We start from the raw sequence: 9,078 nt of genomic DNA, 5'->3' as shown, positions 1-9,078 counted from the left end.
AATATCTGTATCTAAATTTATATCCATACCAAAAATATAAATTCGGTTGTGAGTTGAATACTGTTACATTTGTATTCAATCCATTTTCAACCTTAAAAAGACACTACATAACTACACAAGAGCTCTCCATAAAGTAATAAGAAAAAAAAGATAATAGGCTATTGTTATGTTAATATAGTGTGGTTTAGAAAATCTAACAGTTGTTACCATGTTATCATGACCAAAAGGAGTAATACAATTAAAATATGAATAGTGATGAATAATAATTCAATGAGTTCGCTTTCTTATAGAAGTACCAACTTTTTCCTAATCTCTTATTATGCTTTACAGGTTTATATATAGTATGTAAACCAGCAAATCAGTATTTAAAAACTTTTAATTAATTAATTAATTAATATTTTTAAATTTTATCCTTCAAGTTAAAGGAAATTTTGGTCCATTAATTTTATATATCATTTAATCTTCTCTAAAATTAATATAATTTTTACTTTCGGATATCATATCAAATGTAATAATTACACTTTAGTCTAATTCACAATTAAACATCACATTTTTTAGCCTAATTTAAGATACCTAAATCAAGACTAAAAAATAAAATTAACTAATCAAGTTTAGGACTTAGCCTCAAACCAAATAAGGCCTTAACTTTTAGAGTAGTTCGTGAGTTAATACCTACGAGATGAAATCTCTTGTATGAATAGATTTCCTAACACATACACACACACACACACACATATATATATATATATATATATATATATATACAATTGATAGATGACAATATAACTATAAAATAAGTGAAGCCATATTCAGAAGCAAAATATCGCTACTTATTTTGAAACATGATTCAAAATTACACGAGTAACAATGCAAATGACCTAAAAGTCCAACATCAAACCATCTTAATTTGCATGCGTGCGCGCACGCATTGATCTGGATATAGTGCTTGTGGCATGCTTTGACATTTTTTTAGCTTCACTCTGTTTGACCATTCAACCTAATTAACATTAATTTATTAAAAATATGTTAACTTGTCTAATGCGAAAGTCATCTTGAAATTAATGTCTAATTTAACATTTAAAATATTAAAAAAATAATACAAGAAAAAGGCTACCTGTCACATAGTGTGAAAGCCATCCATGCATGCCAAAAATTATTGGTATATGGCTATCCGTTAAAGAACACAAAATAAAAATCAATATATATAAGAATATGAATATATAAACACCTTGCCTAAACAATATACATCTAATGCATGTGAAAGTGAATTAACAACTAAGAAGATAACATATATGATGACTCTAGATATAAACTAGTATCGATCAATCAAATGTCAACTTTTTCTAAAAAAAATAAAATTTTGTTAATCCTAAACTGAAGGGAAAACCAAAAAGATATAAAACCAATGAAGCAAAAAAAGAGAAAACAATTTTTTTAAACATATGCACTGAAACACATGACTAGGGCAAAAAAATAAACAAACCAGCTCCCCTGGCTAACATATCATGCTAAATGACCATTCAATAACACCACTCTGAAAGGGTGCCAAAAGATTAATCTTCTTGATCAACACAATCTTTATTTTTACTTCACATCATTTTTTAAAGTTATTATATCTAGGTGAGTTATGGTTTGTGTGGTTTAAGGGTTGCCATATTGTAAGTGATATTGAGATTTAATATAACCCTTAATATGACATCAGTGATAAATAGGAATAAAAGATTTAGTTTTACGATCATTTCTAGATATATTATGCTTCACATAATCATACATAGCAATCTTAACATCATTCTTACAAGGGGACATACATATCAATATTAGATTTTACAAAATAAGCTCCCGTTCACTTGTAGAATAAGGGTGGAATAGGCATAAGTATTTAAATTTTTAATACCAAAAGAAGAGAGCTAATACTAGTATACGTTATTGTAATGTTTAGTTCAATATTAGTATAAAGAGTAATAATTATATTTGATGTGAGATAAAGTTGATACAAAAGTATTGAAGAATAATGAATTTGTATTGGTAATTGATGATGTTTTATATCAAATGACAAAAAAATACCCTTGATTAGCTTATTGTAGTAGTAGTAATATATATTTATCTAAAATTTTAATATTTTTTATTATAATTGTGGACTTGAAATGCTTCATATACCCACAAAGAAAAGAAAAAATATTGCATTGCGGGGTAATGCATGATTATAAGCTCACATTGCAAAGAAGAATCCCGCACCCTATGCAAAATAATCATGCATTGCAATGAAATAACCATATACTATGGAACAATGTGTGGTTATAAGTTCACACAACGAAAAAAATAACCTCACACACCGGGGCTATGATTTTTTATTACAACTGCGATCTTACTAAACTTTATATACTCACAATTCTTGTATTTAATAGGCACTTCCCCGCATTTCTGGGATCAAAATTTTCTTTTAACAGTTGCTCCCTCTGTAAAAAATAAAATTTACAGACACGTATTGAACAAACCCTACTTCTTCGCATTGCTGGTGAATATCCATGCTTTTTTTTTTTTTTGCACTACTAGTAAATATCCACGTATTTTACCACACTGCTAGTGAATACCCATGCATTCCTTTGCACTATAGGTAAATATCCATGTATTTTGCCGCACTATTGGTACCCGCATATTCCTTTGCACTACGGATAAATAAAATCTACATTATATCCAAAGGACAACAAATACTTAGCACTGAGCACTATATAAAATAAGTCTGCACGGTAGGAAAATGTAAGTATGCACTAACTACCCAAAAATTCATGCATGCATACTTATAAATCATAAAATAAGTCCTCACTGCATATTTTTATTGATAAATACTAAGCACTACATAAAATAAGTTCGCACTGCCGAAAAATATAAGTCTACACTACCTACCAAAAAATTTATGCATGCATACTTAGAAATTATAAAATAAGTCTGTCCTAGATATTATTAGTAATAAATACTAAGCACTACATAAAATAAATTTGCACTAACTACCTAAAAAATCATGGGAGCATAGTTATAAATCCTCACACCATAGTATAAATCCACATTCACATAAAAAGAAATTCGCATCGAGGCATATCACTTTAAATGATAGAAATATATCTCAAAGAAAAATGTGAACTAATAATAGATATATATAGTAGTATCATGAGTTGCATGTCTGGTGGTAATAATTGAACTCCTCTTCTCCTCCTAAATCTATGCAGCATATTAAGACTAGATCTTTCATAATAAAACTAGTACTGTAGAGAGTGGTAGGTAGGTAGCTATAGAGCTAGCAAGAGGTGCTGCACCTACAACATCTTGCTAACATTGCTAGCGCCCAAGGCCTTGTGGATGATAGCAAACTTGTAGGGTTCATCGAAAAGGAAGAAGGGGGCAAAGATGCAGTCTTTGGTGCATCGCCTGCGGAGTAGCTTGCAGGAGGTGCATGGCAAGAGCCTCCCTCTTATTGGTTGATCGGAGAGATGGGAGAAGTGTGCTCTTATAAGGAGAGTGCTTTGTTAGAGGGAAACATGCTGCTCGTAGTGCTTCATCGAAGGAGAAGCATGCAAAGGTTGAGAGTGCTCAGCATTAGGCTCGATGAAGAAGGACATGACTGCCTTTCGATAAAAGAGAAATAGGAGAGAGAAAGAGAAATATAACTACAACTGATTAGACCAAAAATTAGTGTTGTCAACTCATAAGGGTAAAATAATAATTTTAAGGTATTAATAAATTAGTTTTTAAAAGATGTGTAGAATAAGATAAGAGAGAATGTTGAATTAGTTTACTAGAATAAGGTAAGATATTGTTTAGTTACTATACCAGAATAAGGAGGCTTATTTTAGAATAAGCCTATTTCGATTCCAATAAGTAAACGAGGGCTAAGAAGATACAGATACATTACAAGGCTTTCTTAGAGATGATAAAGTTGAAATTTTACATTTGTATACTAGCTCTTGCCTCTTCGGCCCTTCTAAATGAGCTCTAAGTAGTTGGTTCAAGCTTTTTGAACCTACATCAAATTTATACATATTTATAGCTTTTTGTAATTTAGACTAAAGAAAATTAATTTTTTTTCAACTGAAATTTCTTGCAAGGTAAGTCGCTCATGTAGATCCACTTCCTAAAATTCATTTTTATCAAGTAGTAAAAAATAATATATAAGTTAAAGTTTGAGAGATAGAAAGAAATTTATCTAGTTTCTCTTGAATTTAGTTTTTCTCCTCTTCTGAGTCATTCATAATGTCTTAATATTGCTTTACCATTTTAGTTTGTTTATTTGTCACTGCCTTTTATTATTTTTGTTTTATTCACCTGTAATAGACATCTCACAAAACTATTGTTGGATAACAACGTTATAGTAAAAGCAATAAACTTTTCTTGATCGAGATTATGACCATCATCCTTAGATTCATCTGTATCATCCCAAGTAGCTTATAATTTTATTTCTCTTCTCTTATTATTGACAAACTCTTTAGCAAAGTGATCATAACCTTGACAAGCATAATATTAAACCTCTCCCACTTGACTTTTGTTCTTAGGCTTTGAGCATTTAGTAATAGGGATAGTAGGGCTTCACTATAATTTTGATTCTCTCTAGGATTTTGGTCTTGAACTTGTTACTCATAGCATCTCTTGAATTTTTAAAAAATTTCCTAAAATTTTTCATAAGCTCCATCATCTCAAGATCAAATATATCATCAAACTCATCATCATCCCTCTTGATGGACGCTAAGGCAAATTATTTATCCTTTTTTAGTGATCGAAGAGTGGTTCCATAGGTTTGAAGATTATCTACAAGTTGTTCAACTTCAAGATAGTCAACATCTTTACTCTCTTTTATAATAGTCACTTTTGCTTGAAATCTTTCAAAAGAAGATTTGGGGATTTTTCTCTCAAGTATCCGCTCACAAAGGTTAAAATTCTCTCAAATGGCTTGACTAAAATTCATCAAAAGTTTCATCCTCCTCCATATAGTGAGTCTCAAAGGTAGTAGTTAACATTTAAAGTTTTGAAAGTTTAATAAAGAGAGTCCCCTCATGGGTAGTTTCAAATATATCTCATACATCATTAGCAATCTCACAATTACATATTCGATACAATTTGTTATGAGTGACCCCATTGAAAATGACATTAATTCTTTTGCTATTAAAGCAAGAGTTTACATAATCAATCTTAACTCACTTAGAAATAGTTTTTTAATAACATTTCTATTTTCATCGGTAACATTAGGAGATTTATAAACACAAATAATAGAAAATCAAACACATTAATCAATTGATTTTAAAAATGCTCACATCCTGATTTCCTAGTATGGATAGTTTGATCCATCAAGTAATGAAAGATTAATAATAATCCTTCTCTAAGAAGTTCTATCTTCTAAAGGATCTCTCTCTAAGGCGAGAGTTCTACTATGATACCAAATAAAAATATTTACTTACTTGCTAGAAGATGTCTTCCCAATTAGAATGTCAAATAAAAACTAAAATAACAAATGTAAGAGGACATATAAGTACAATTTTTTAACGTAGAAAAATCTTTTACCGAACAAGGGTAAAGAACAAAGAATTTTTTATCTAGGATCAAACTAAATATTATAATAATCAACAGTTATAATATACTTACAGACCATCCATTGTTACCCACAATTATGTCTGAATTGCTTGACTCCTCTCTCAATACATCGTTTTTCATGCTTAGTACCCAACCTTAGTGACTCTTAAAGTTGAAGACCTGCCTTTGTGATTTTTAAGGCAATTGCAAACATAATCTTGAATTTATTAGAGCTCCACCAAAATGTGGTACAAAAACTTCATCATTTAACTCTTCCAACTTTTCTTTTTTTGCTCTCACAAATATTTGTAATAGTCTCGAGGAATGCATCTTATTTTTTTCAAAACTTTATGGTCTCAAAAGATAGTCTCTCCAAAAGCCCTGATTTGAAGATAACTCAAACTGAAAAAGAGAAATCTTCTGCTCTCCATTTAAATAGGTTAAATCTCATTTGAATGCCCTTCACAGTTTGTAATATTTTGCTACTTGAAAATCTCGTTCAAATGTCTTTCCTACGTTAGAAATACATTGCTCTTTGAAAAATTCCGTTCAAACAAATTTCCCACAGAAATATGTTGCTCTTTGGAGAATTATGCTTGAACAAATTTATCTCCTTTGAACGAATTTTGAATAACAACAGTAATATTCAAACTAAAACAACTCCAATTTTGATTGCCAAATGGAAAGAAGTGCTATTGATCTTTATAATAAATCTAAAAAGTTTTTTTTTTAATAAGGTCAAACATTTAATATTCATTTGGGAATATGTTACAATCTTCATCTATTAGTAGATCAATCTAAACTCCAGTTATACAAACTTGAGAATCCAGACTAGTTAGCTTATAAGCCACCCCATTGTTTACATGACTCGTAAAACATACCCTAATCCTAGGGTAAGTATAAATCCACTATTTGGATTCAATCACCAACGAGTAGAGATGTCAATTAACATTATCAATCTACCCATTAACAACCTTCACCACACTAAGAGAATTACTGAAAATCTAGTAGTCTTGACAAAAAAAGCCTTCCATTGTCTCCAATCCTTTGAACAAAGCTAACATTTCCCCAACTAAAACGTTGGGGCAGTGATCAAGGTGGATGCATTTAGCCACGCAAAACAAGTTCAGATGTTTGTGGAGTATAATACCAAGTTCTCATTTGCAATTACCCTCTATGAAGCATCTACCTAGTTGACCAAATTATTTGCTTGGGTTGTGTCCTTAGGTTGTGAGCATGGCACGATGGGGGTTTTCTCTACATGCTGAACATTTGCAATGGATGTACTCCTTTTAGCAGCCCTTCACATCGAGATGGGAGTGCAGTCCACTCCTCTAAAGACCTTGTCATTTCTTACTTTCCAAATCTCCCATATCAAAGTGAACAAAGCTAGATCATTTGCGTTCAATCGCTCTGTCAATAAGCATGATTCATCTGTCCAAGTGGTCTGGTATGCGATCAATCCTTAGCCCAAGATTGCTTGCAAACCATGTAGTACGAGCAAAGTCACAGCCTAGAAGAAGATGCTTGATGCTCTCCGAAGCAGTTTTGCATACTAGATAGGTGGTATCCACATGAGGTAAGCACTTTGTTATGACCTCACCAACTGCAATAGCTCCGTTCAAGCAGGGCTAGAGAAAAGTTTGCACTCTTAACCTTGCCTTCTTGTATCCCCATAAGGTTTTCCACAACTTATGTTTGTTTTCACAAAAGAAAGAGATGGACTAGTCTCTATTTCAAAGCAAGTTGAAGGTGGTTTTTATAGAGAATTTCCATGAGTGGAGTGCTTTCATACCAATCTATCCTGGGTCGGCGGTGGTTGCTGGGCTAATGAGGGCTGATGAAAATCTTCTTACTAGCCATCGCTACTTCACTTGCAAGAAGTGCATGGATTTTGCCTTCGTCCCATTCGCCTCCATTCATCAGGTCCGCTATCTTAACTATGTCAAATAGGAGTTGCACCTCTATTAGGTCATGAGGGATCTAGGTGTTTATAACAATCATGATTGATTGGCCATTTTCCACCTACCATATGACACTTCTCTAGAGTTGGCTACATAATCCTAGGATCGAGTTCAACGTCCAAGAGGCTTGAGGTTTCCATCTTGCTTGCCAAAAGGATACTCAAAGTAGCAATCCTTCAAAAAGGAAGCCTAGTCCAACATCAGATCCTTGATCAAATGCCACACAAGCTTCAAAACTAACACTTGATTAACTATGTCTAACCATCAAACACCAAGTCTCTCGGCATATTTCGGTTTACAGATTTTCTTTCAGCTTTTCAAATATAAATGTTTCTTCTCGCCAGAGAAACCCTACTAGAAATCCTCATAAGACGATTCAACTTTGAGAGCAGCTCTTTGGGATAGATATAAAGTGCTATGAAATAGAGAGGGATTGAGCCCAAGACTAATCTAAGAAGGATAAGTCTCCTTGCATGTGAGAGAGAGTTGGTCTTCCACCTTGAAAGCTTTTCCTAAATCTTGTCAACAATAAACACATAGGCTTTCACATTTGATCGAGGGAGGATGAGACGGAGAGCTCCCATTGCAACCTTAATACTAATGATTCTCCTTTTCCTCCTTCCATCCTCTAACAGCAGTGAGAAGACATTTGAGTTTAGAAAGAATAAGGGAATCGAGAGAGGGCAACCTTGTCTTATGCCACTTATAGGGTTGAAATATCCATCTGTTGAACCATTTATCTCTACCACGGCAGTTGCAACTGAGATGCAAGCATAGATAAGGTCCACGAATTTAGATAAGTCCATACTCACTTAGGCAATCCTTGACGAGGCTCTATTCTAGCCGGTCAAAAGCCTTGGATAAATCTGCCTAAAGCGTAAAAGATTCTTTCTGATTGTTTGAGATTTGAAAGTGCCGCAATATCTCTTAAGCTACCACATGATTATCCATTATCTACCGGCTAGGAACAAAGGCTTTTTGAGCTAAAGAGATGATGTCGTTCAACAACAGCTTCATCCTCAAGATGAGAAGTTTAGCAATAATTTTATAAATTGTGTTACATGATCTGATAAGACGAAAGTCGCTAACCACCTTTGGACTCTCTTTGTTGGGGATGAGCATGATATTTGCCAATCTAAAGAGTTTACATTATAAAAGAATTTACTTTCTCAGAAACTTATCGGTACGGTACAAAAATTAATAGAGTATGCCCATGTTTAAATTCTAACTGCACCGATCTAAATGGGATACCATTAAGTTTCCCTCAACCACTAAATCATATACAATTAAGTATGTATATATATATATACTCTTCCAAATAGAAAGTGTTCCTCAACCACTAAATTAAAAGGTAGGGTTGGAATAATGGTCCAAAAATCAATGTATAAATAATAACAAATCAGGAACTCAATATTGCATGGTGTCTTTTATATATATATTTTGGATACTACTTGTACTATTAAAATAATTAAGCATCTTTTAAACTATTTTTATATAATTCAAGAGTCAAACGTACTATATGGCATGAGCAATAGAGCCAAACCTTCGTATAATAAGA

The sequence above is a fragment of the Typha angustifolia genome, chromosome 13 (genome assembly GCF_048772165.1).
Source record: "Typha angustifolia cultivar Huaian chromosome 13, ASM4877216v1, whole genome shotgun sequence".
NCBI lineage: Eukaryota > Viridiplantae > Streptophyta > Magnoliopsida > Poales > Typhaceae > Typha > Typha angustifolia.
This window is presented reverse-complemented; position numbering follows the sequence as displayed.